We start from the raw sequence: 9,685 nt of genomic DNA on the forward strand, positions 1-9,685 counted from the left end.
TTTTATTTATATGCTATATTGCATTTATCAATCTATGTATGTTGAAACATCCTGCATATTCATGTTGCTTACATGATTCAGCTTACATGATGCAGTCTTCATAATGTTTTCCTCAATTGTGTTTGCAAGCATTTGGCTAAGAATTTGTACCTCTATGTTCATCAGGGAAATTGCTCTGTAATCATCTTTATCTGTTTTTGTCATCCTCTGGTTTCCATGTGAGAAACCTTATAGTTTCACAGAATGGTTTCGGTTCTTTCCCCTCAATTTGGCCGAACCATCTGCGGAGTGTTGGTGTTAGATCTTTCTTAAGCTTTAGTAGACTCCAGATATGAGTCCTTGAAGACCTGGACTTTTCTTTGTGAGAGTACTTCTAATTACAGCTTTAATCTCATTGCTGGTAATGGCTCCTCTAGTGGAATTATTTATATATTCTGCCTTCGATTTTGGCTAAGTAATATGCATTTAGAAATCCATCCATTTCTTCCTGGTTTTCCAGGTTTTAGAATCTGTTTGCAAAGCATTCCCCAGTAATGATATAGATTTCTACTGGAGATTATCTATCTATCTATCTATCTATCTATCTATCTATCTATCTATCTATCTATCTATCCACCTATCCATCCTTCCTTACTTCCTTTCTTCTTTCATTTCTGTTCCTTTGCAACAATATCCCCTTTATGTATAATTTTTAAAAATCTGGGTCTTTTCTCTCTTTTTGTTAGTTTGTCTAAAGGTTTATCATTCTTGTTAATTATTCTGAGTTCCTTTTGGGGAACTTTTTCTCTCAGTCTCAATTTTATTTAACAGTTCATTTACCGTGGATATATTGATGGCTGTGAGGGCCTGGGGAGATCTCATGAATACATAAAGACCTCTGTAGTAATAGGCTGCTTATTTGTTCCCAACTGCTCATACTAGAAATAACCATATGGAAACTGTATTAATTACAACACTATTGGGCCTATTAGATTATACATATTTCTAGCTCACTCTTATTTATTTATTTAACCCATTTCTATTATTTTGTATTTTAGCATGAGGATTGTGTCCTTCTGGCAATGTTCCACCTGGTGATGTGTGTCTTTCTTCTCTGGTAGCTCCATGACATCTCCTGTCTCTGCCTTCTTTCTCGTAGCATTCAGTTTAGTTTGTCACACCTAGCTCTAACCTGCCCTATCACCAGCCAAGGCAGATTTCTTAGTCATTAACAAATAAAAGCAACACATATACAGAAGGACTTCCCACACCATTTCCCCTTTTCTGTTTAAATAAAAAGAATGGCTTTAACTTTAACATAGTAAAATTACATATAACAAAACAGTTATCAAGCAAGAATTACACTTACAATATTTATATCTACTTTATCTTTTATCATAACTAAAAAGCCTATAATTATAACTATCCTTCAACTCCATCAAAGACTCCAGAAGGATATAATATTACCTAAGTTAACAGGAAGTACATTGTAAGCACTTGGCAAAGACATCTTGATGTCTAGACAGTTATCCAAATTTCTTGTGTATCATTGGGGCATCCATCCTCGGCTTATAGGCCCATAGTATCCAGCAGACTTTTTCATGAAGCAGGAAATTTCAAGACAGTTCTGCCTATATTGGCAGTTGTCAGTCACTTTTTTTCTGTGTCCTGAAGAATGTCTTGCAGACTCTTTTATGAAGCAGGAACCCTGAAGGATTGTCTTACCTTTAGGAAATTTCAGCAGTCATTTTTCTGTGGGTCCTGCATGTCCAGTCAAACAGTTCAGGCAAGAGCAGTTCCTTGCCCAAATGGCTAATAAACTCCATGAGGAGCCTCTTTGATGCCCGTCTTTCACCTGAAGTAACTGGTGCTACCAGGAGCAGATGTGTCTCATTGTCATGAAAAGTTCTAAGTTCTTATAACATTTTAAACACCACATTCTGTAAGTTTTTGAAAGGTTTGGAGACTATCTAATTAACTAAAATATATTTCTATATATCTAGCAAACCTAACTAACTTGATTACAAGTTTGACTATTATAGATGACTCTCTATTAACCTATATTTCTTAATTATACATTACATTTTTAAATGACTGGCACACACAATACCTTAGTCAAGAGTAGACATAGACATTTAACAAAACTGATCTTCAATTTTTATCAATAGACCAAGATCAGTAATTGAGAGGCAGTGGATTCATTCTGGATTAAGAAAAATCAGGTTTGCTCAAGGAAGACTACCCTTGAGAAACCTCCATAGGTGTTGATGGACCAGATGGTCTAACATTTCAGAGAACCTCTGTTGAAGTTTCTTCTGAGTTCTACATCCAGAACAGTTTCAAGACTGCTGGCTGAGATGATCAAGCCTCACACAAAATTTTCAAGTCAAGACTTGACCATAATCTTAAATTTTCTTTAGGCCCCTATAAGATTATGAGCACCCCAAATCAGCAGGAAGTAGCCTGGAAAACTATGCCCACATTCCCGCAAAATGGACTGTGGATATTTTCCTTTGTATAAAATGTTGGTTAAAAGTTTGCATGAATAATGGTCAGGGGAAAAACTAAACAAAGGATATTAGGTTAAGAGCTCTTCTTGTTTGTTTGTTTGTTTGTTTGTTTGTTTGTTTGTTTGTTTGTTTTAAAGGTGGAAGTGCTGTGGGACAATAGTCCTGTATCCTGTAACAATTCCTCAGTTATATTGAAGCCAGTCAGGAAGTCTAGGCAGGGTGACCAGGCAGGAAGTCTAGGCAGGGTGACCAGGCAGGAAGTCTAGGCAGGGTGACCAGGCAGGAAGTATAGGCAGGGTGACCAGGCAGGAAGTATAGGCGGAACAACCAGAATCGGAGAACTCAGTGGAAAGACTCAGTCTGCAGTTGTCACCCAGATACAGAAGAAGCAGGATGAGAATGCCTCACTGATAAAGGTACCAAGGTACGTGGCAACACTGGCAAGAATTATGCCTTAATGTAAGATATAAGAGTGAGTTAATAAGAAACCCTGAACTAACAGGCCAACCAATTCATAATTAATGTAGACCTCTGTGTGTTTCTTTGGGACTGAATGGGACTGGGCAGGACAGGAACCTCTGTCAACATACCTCTGCTCAACATTTTTATGATTCTATTGTCAGAGGACGGACTCATAGAGGACACAGTGTATGGAATTTGGAGAGAACTTTTATTACAAAGCTTAAATACTCAAGGGGTAAGTCTGATTGTTCTCAGTATGAATCACAAGTTTTAGGCAACTCATCTATGAGCAAATTTTAATGAAATATTGATGAGTTCAGATAGATTGGAGGGACAGACAATTCTGAAATTGGGGAGATTATGTTTCCTAATGTTGGTATAGAATTTATTCCCCCTTTCTGCCCAAGACATCAGTAGCATGATGGGAACAGCCAACACTATTGACAGGTAATTATAATACCATCCTGTTGGACTAAGATATATAGACTGGCCCGGCACCCTAGCACTGGTTTCTGTTTGTTTTCCTTTATCTGGGGACTCCACATCACATATACCAGACCAAATGCTATTCTACTACATGCAAATCTTTTTTTTTTTTTTTTTTACTGTCAGCACTTGAAAGACTCTTTTGCATTCCTGGCTTGAGTTTGGATGACTCCTCCATGCACTCTACTGAATAATTTTGAGTTGTTACTCCATGGACATACACATCTTCTTGCTGCAATTTTTTTCTAAGACTTTTTTTTCTTCTAAGATCTCTCTGTTCCAGCCAGAATCTATGTTACCCAGGCTGGTTGGTATCTTGCCATCCTCCTGCCTCAGCCTCCCAAGTGCTGAGGTTACATATATCCAAGCTACGATTTTTCCCCCTCTGTCTTTGTCCTTCAACAGTTTGGCTTTGATGTAAGCATTATGTTCTTAGAGTGAAGGTTGTTTGGGGGTTGTTGAGTTTCATAGATGTGTGAACCTATATCTTCCACCAAGTTTGAGAAAGTTTTAGTTGGGAGTTCTTTAAATATCTTGTCTGTCTCAACCAATGTCTTTATCTTTTACTCTGTGCATACAGTGATGATGAGATGCCCACCCCAGTTCATGTAGTTGTTTTAAAATTTCTAATATCATTTTGATATTTTTTTCATATTAGCTAACTTCCACTGATCTGTTTTCCACTTTACTGACATCTTCTTTTATTTTCTCAGTTTACTGTGGTTCCTGCATTATGCCTTTTTAAAATTAGAGATATTCTTTCTTCTTTTTTTCTTATTTCCTATATTTTCCTTTTGGCTTTTAAGAAAATAATTTCTCCGGCAGTGTCTTGTATCCATCTTTCCAGTCTAGTATGCCCACTTACACAATATACCGGATTTGATATTATCAAATCCGGTAAGTTTGATTTCATGCAACACAGGCTTGGCACTGTGTACTTGACTCCTCAAGTTTTCCTGCCTGCATCAGGATTCCCTTTTCTGCATTATGCTAATCTGCACAGGGAAGCTCCAGAGACATGACTCAGGTCCCCAACTGAAGTATAACTTCTCTTACCCAATAGTTTCTTCTTCAGTTCTGGTAATTGACTCAAGTCATGTTAAATTAATGAGTTCACTGATAGAAAATTCACAGACCCATCCACTCAGTGGCATACTCTATTACTAATTATTCTTTGATAAGTATTTTTTTAAAAAAAAATTCTAAGTACCTGTAGAGTTTTGTGTGAAAGTCAACACTCACTTCATATCCCTCAAGATCTTAAGCCCAATTATTACTGAAGACAATCTTCATAAATCTAATGACACGGTGCAACGAGATCTCATGGGAGGCCAGATGGAAATAATGTATTAAAGGATTGCTATCAATCATAAACCAACAGGACAAATAACTCATTAACCTGATTCATATGAGCTGACATCGCTATTCATCTGCCACACACAGGTACCTGCTTCAAGGAGGTGCTGCCAGCACTGACAAGGTTGGCATATTGGCAACATTCATTCAGTTATTCATTTGTAAATCATCTCCCCATTTATTGATCACTCTTGGGTTCCAGGTATTAGCAAAGGACACTGGAGTAAAGTTGAGGTGACACTGGAGTAAAGTTGAGGTTTGATGAGTTGGCTATGAACTTCAGATCCTTGCTCCTCTTGCTGTACAGAGGACACTACATTTCCATCTGTATCAGTTCCAGGATGCCACACGATGAGGATTTTGTATTGTGGGTTCACATCTTTGCTATATAACAGCATTAACCAGAGTTCAGTAATGCTGAAGTTCAGCAAGTTAAACTCAGATTCATCAATGACCCAGTGTTTTTCAGAGTACACTGTTTTTGTTATTTTGCTGACATGAAATTGAAGCCCAGAGTTTAAGTAGAGTTCAAGGTTTCATGTTCAAGGTCTCAGAATTAGTGACTCTGTGATGTGGGAGCTCAAGATCATTAGCAAATAGGTTAAGTTCTCTGTTAATTATTCTTGTGAGTGAGAAGAGTCAATAACCAAAATTTCAATAAAAACATGAGGTGTTTCAGGGATACAATCTTTTTGTAAAAGTTAGAAAATGTAAAAGTATCAAATTGAGATCACCTATTATTTTAATGCTAAGAAAACTAATCTATGTAATATTGAATTTAGATAAATGAATGCAATATTGTATTTGGGTTCTCTAGAAAACAGAACTGATAGAAAGAATATTACAAGTGGGATTAATTATATTGTCAGATAGAATGCAAACTGGGTAGTCCAAAATGGCTGAATGTGCACTGGAGAGGCTTAGAGTCCAGTAGCTGCTCATCCGATTAGGGACATGGCCTCAGGAGTTCCATCTAGTGATGAAGGTCAGGAGGATTCATGTAGAGTCCCTAGTCTTCATTATCAGTGGAAGATAAGCTGGATTCTATCTACTCAAGTGGACTGGGGCAGCAGCAACAAAGTAGATACAGCCCACTCACCAGCAGGGGGCAAAGGAGAGCAGGTAAAGAAGCAATAGTTTAACCTAGGCCCTTCCCATAGCTGAGGCATCCAAGGGAAGGTCTATAGGAAGGTGCTTCCTTCTAGGGAGGTGGGACTTTGTCATATAATCCATTCTGGAAATACCCATACAAACCTATCAAATGGTTTATTTCTTAGTTGATTCCCAATCCAATCAAGCTGACAATCAAGATTAACCAACAGGGATGTTAATGCTAAATTTAAGATACTGAATAGATGTGATAGAAAAACTCTCAAAAAAAAAAAAAGCTTGAATTCAAGATCAATTGATATTCTCAGGTGGAGATATTTTAACGTCAAAATGGCACTTTTTTGTTTTGTATTTTTTGTTTTAAGGCTTAGTTCTACTCTGTACCGTGCACTGGCCCCAAACCTCCTTGTGCCACAGCCTTTCTCTTGTGATGTGTCCGGCCTAACCCTCTTAATCTTGTCCCTTCTGTCTCCTTCCTTCTTTTCTTCCTCTTCCCCACTTCTTGTCAAATCAGAGTCCTGCCACACAGCCAAGGTTGGGCTCTAAATCAGGATTGTTCAGCCTTTATGTGATTACAGTGTATGCAATATGCTTTTTTCTTTTGCTTCATCTTTAACAACCACCTCCACAGGGTGTCCTAGTAGAAAGAGGACCTTGGTAATGCCCCCTTCCTTTCACATCTCAAATGTATTCTGCTGCAAAAATTGAATGTGTCTTTAACACTGGTACTCAGAGGTCAAGGGCTATTTGATCTTGATGAGGAAGAAAACAGAGTCATTGGGAAGGAGATCCCTCTCTTGTGAAGTGCTCTTGACCATTGTCTTAATGTAGCCCCATTTGTCTCCTAAACCCCCTTTGTGGTGTTACACCCTGAAGATGGAGATCTGAGGCAGGAGGAACTCTGCTGTTTCGCTCAGTGCCTGTCACTGGCAGCAGGAATGAACTGATGCAGCTAACTGGGTGACCTGATGATCATCCTCAAGGATGCAGGGTGCTCATCTGCTCGAGAGACACAGGAGTTCCTTCATGACTCAGGGTCCTCTACTCAGGAGACAGAAGAGTGTCCCTCAGACTCCTTTGCAGGATGTGGGAATGAAGCAGGAAGACAAGAGGACTCGGATGGAGTCGAGCATCTGCATCAGGAGAAGGATGTTATGTCTGTGCCTCAGCAGCAGCTGTGTGTGACCCAGGGACTGTGAGGCTAATCAGCTGTAGCTGAGATTAGTGGTTAGGGACAGTGCGTGCTGCTGGGATCCCTGTATTTTCTACAGGATTCTGCCCTTGAAGAGGAGATTGTTTGCAGGTGCTCTGTGTATGCTTGAAGCTTGAGAAGGGGGTAGTAGTAAAGAGAAAATGATCAGTGAGGTCCTTAGTAATACCTAGATCACAGGAGTGTGGACTTAGCCAGCAGTCAGAATCTGAAATTCCGGTAACATAATTATTAAGCATTTTTTTTTTTCAGAATCTACTTGTTTTCTCTTTGTCTCTACTTTTTTTCTGGTTAGCCTGTGCATCCGGGTCTAACATCACAGCACAACTTATGTGCACAACTTATACTCAATGATTACCCTCAACTACTTTTTTGTAGCAAAGAAATTTCCCTCAGGCATCCTTCTCTAGAAAAATTGCATGTATTATCCGTTACTTTCAAAGAAATAGACTTCTCCCCTAATCACCCATTTTTCTTATTTATACAAAGTTTAATATTTACTTTGTTCCAATATATTTTAAAGAATGAGAATGGTGGCTATAGTTTTGTGCTGGTTTGCTGAGAATGGTGTGCCAGGCTTTTTCTTTCGGGCCACCAATCAGCTCCCAAATCATGATGCAGATTCTTATTATTAGATTTGATGCTCCACCTAGCTTAGGCTTGGTTCTGGATAGCTCTTCTAACTTAAATTTCCGGTTTCTCTTTATCTACCTTTGCCTTAGGGCTTCCTTCTGTATACCTTACTTTCACTGCTTCTCATGTCTGCCTGGCTTGTGTCTGCCTGGCTTCTGGACCAAGGTATATCCCTCCTTCTCTCCTTTCTTCTCTTGTTCTTCCCTCTCTCTTTCTATAGATTTCTCCTCATACTTCTTCTCTCTACACACCAGCCCTGCCTAGCCTTTCTCTGCCTAGTTATTGGGCTTTCAGCTCTTTATTAGACCAATCAGATGCCTTAGGCTGGCAAGGTGAAACAAATGCAATACATCCGTACATAATTAAACACACCTCCTTACATCATTAAACAAATGCAGCATAAACACATACAACAATCTTTACACAGTTAAGATGATATTCCACAACAGAATGGCCTCCACATACCCCTGTATTTGAATACTTGGATCCTAGCTGGTAAAACTGTTTGGGAAAGATGAAGAAGAGTGCCCTTGTTGGAGGAGGTATATCACTGGTGGTGGAGTTTTTAACAGATTGGTACAGTTCCCAATGTGTTCCCTGCCTTCTGCTTGATGTTTGAGAGGTGAGCTTCAGTTTCTGCTTGAATTCTGCTCTGATTTTGGTTCATGATGGACCGTGATTGGGTAATGTAAACTGAAACAATTCTTTCTACCACTAAGTTGCCTTTGGCTATGGTGCTCAGCACAGTAGTAGAATAGCAAACTAGGATAATTATTTCATTTCCCCCCACTATTTCAGATGCAATACTTTTCGTAATGTAGTTTTCTGTGAGTTCATTATTGTTATGTGTGAAGACTGCTGGTTGTTATATGTTGATTTTGTATCCTTCAAATGTACTTGTATTGTTTATAAGTCTAAGCTCTTTTCGGGAGAGAATAAAGGATCTTTTAATTATGTATCTATATCTTTTGAAAATAGGGATAATTTGATTTTTTCTTTTCTAATTCCATCCTTTGTATTGGAGCACTACCCTGAATAAGAGAGGTGGTAGTGGATATCCTCGTCTCATTCTTGATTGTTTTAGAAAGTGATTTTCATTCCCCCATGTAGGATAATATTGGGGACAGGTTATTGTCCATGGTGTTCATTACTTTGAAGTATGTTCCACCCAATTTTCACTTCTCCAGCACTTTTTGCCATGAAAGCATGTTGAGTTTTATCAATTGTTTTTTCCTGCATCTGTCCAGAAGATCATGTGGTTTTTCCTTAAGTTTAAGTTTATATGCTATATTGCATTTATCCATCTATGTATGTCAAACCATCCTATATATCCAAGATGAACTTTATGTGATGTAATCTTCATAATGTTTTCCTCAAATGTGTTTGCAATTATTTAACCAAGAACTTGTATCTATGTTCATCAGGAAAATTGCTCTGTAATCATCTGCTGCCTGCAGATTTGGATATAGAACTCTCAGCTGCTTCTCTAGCACCATGTCTGCTTGCATGCCACCATGCTTCCTTCTAATGATGACAATCGGCTAAACCACTGAACTATAAGCCAGCCCCAATTAAATGCTTTCCGTTATAAGAGTTGTTGTGGTCATGGTGTCTCTTCACAGCAATTGGAACCCTAACTAAGACAAGTGGCATTGAAGATTTTTTTTTCTTCTCCTTTGCCAGATGGTTGAACAAGAAAATGTAATCAAAGAATACCACAAGTTGGTGATCCAAAGACTGTTGGTGTTTGGCCCAATTTACTCAGTCACTATGTGTGGATGGTAAGCTGTTACCGTAGTGTCAGAGACATGAACTCAGAATGTCAGGCTCTAGACATTTTTCGGAACAGGTCTCCAAGAACGCTGTCTTAGGGTTCATACATTCATGTCAAGCAATGTATGACTTTCTATCACCAAAAACTTTCATGAACTCTTAAGGC

Source organism: Microtus ochrogaster, chromosome 16 (assembly GCF_000317375.1).
Source record: "Microtus ochrogaster isolate Prairie Vole_2 chromosome 16, MicOch1.0, whole genome shotgun sequence".
Classification (NCBI taxonomy): domain Eukaryota; kingdom Metazoa; phylum Chordata; class Mammalia; order Rodentia; family Cricetidae; genus Microtus; species Microtus ochrogaster.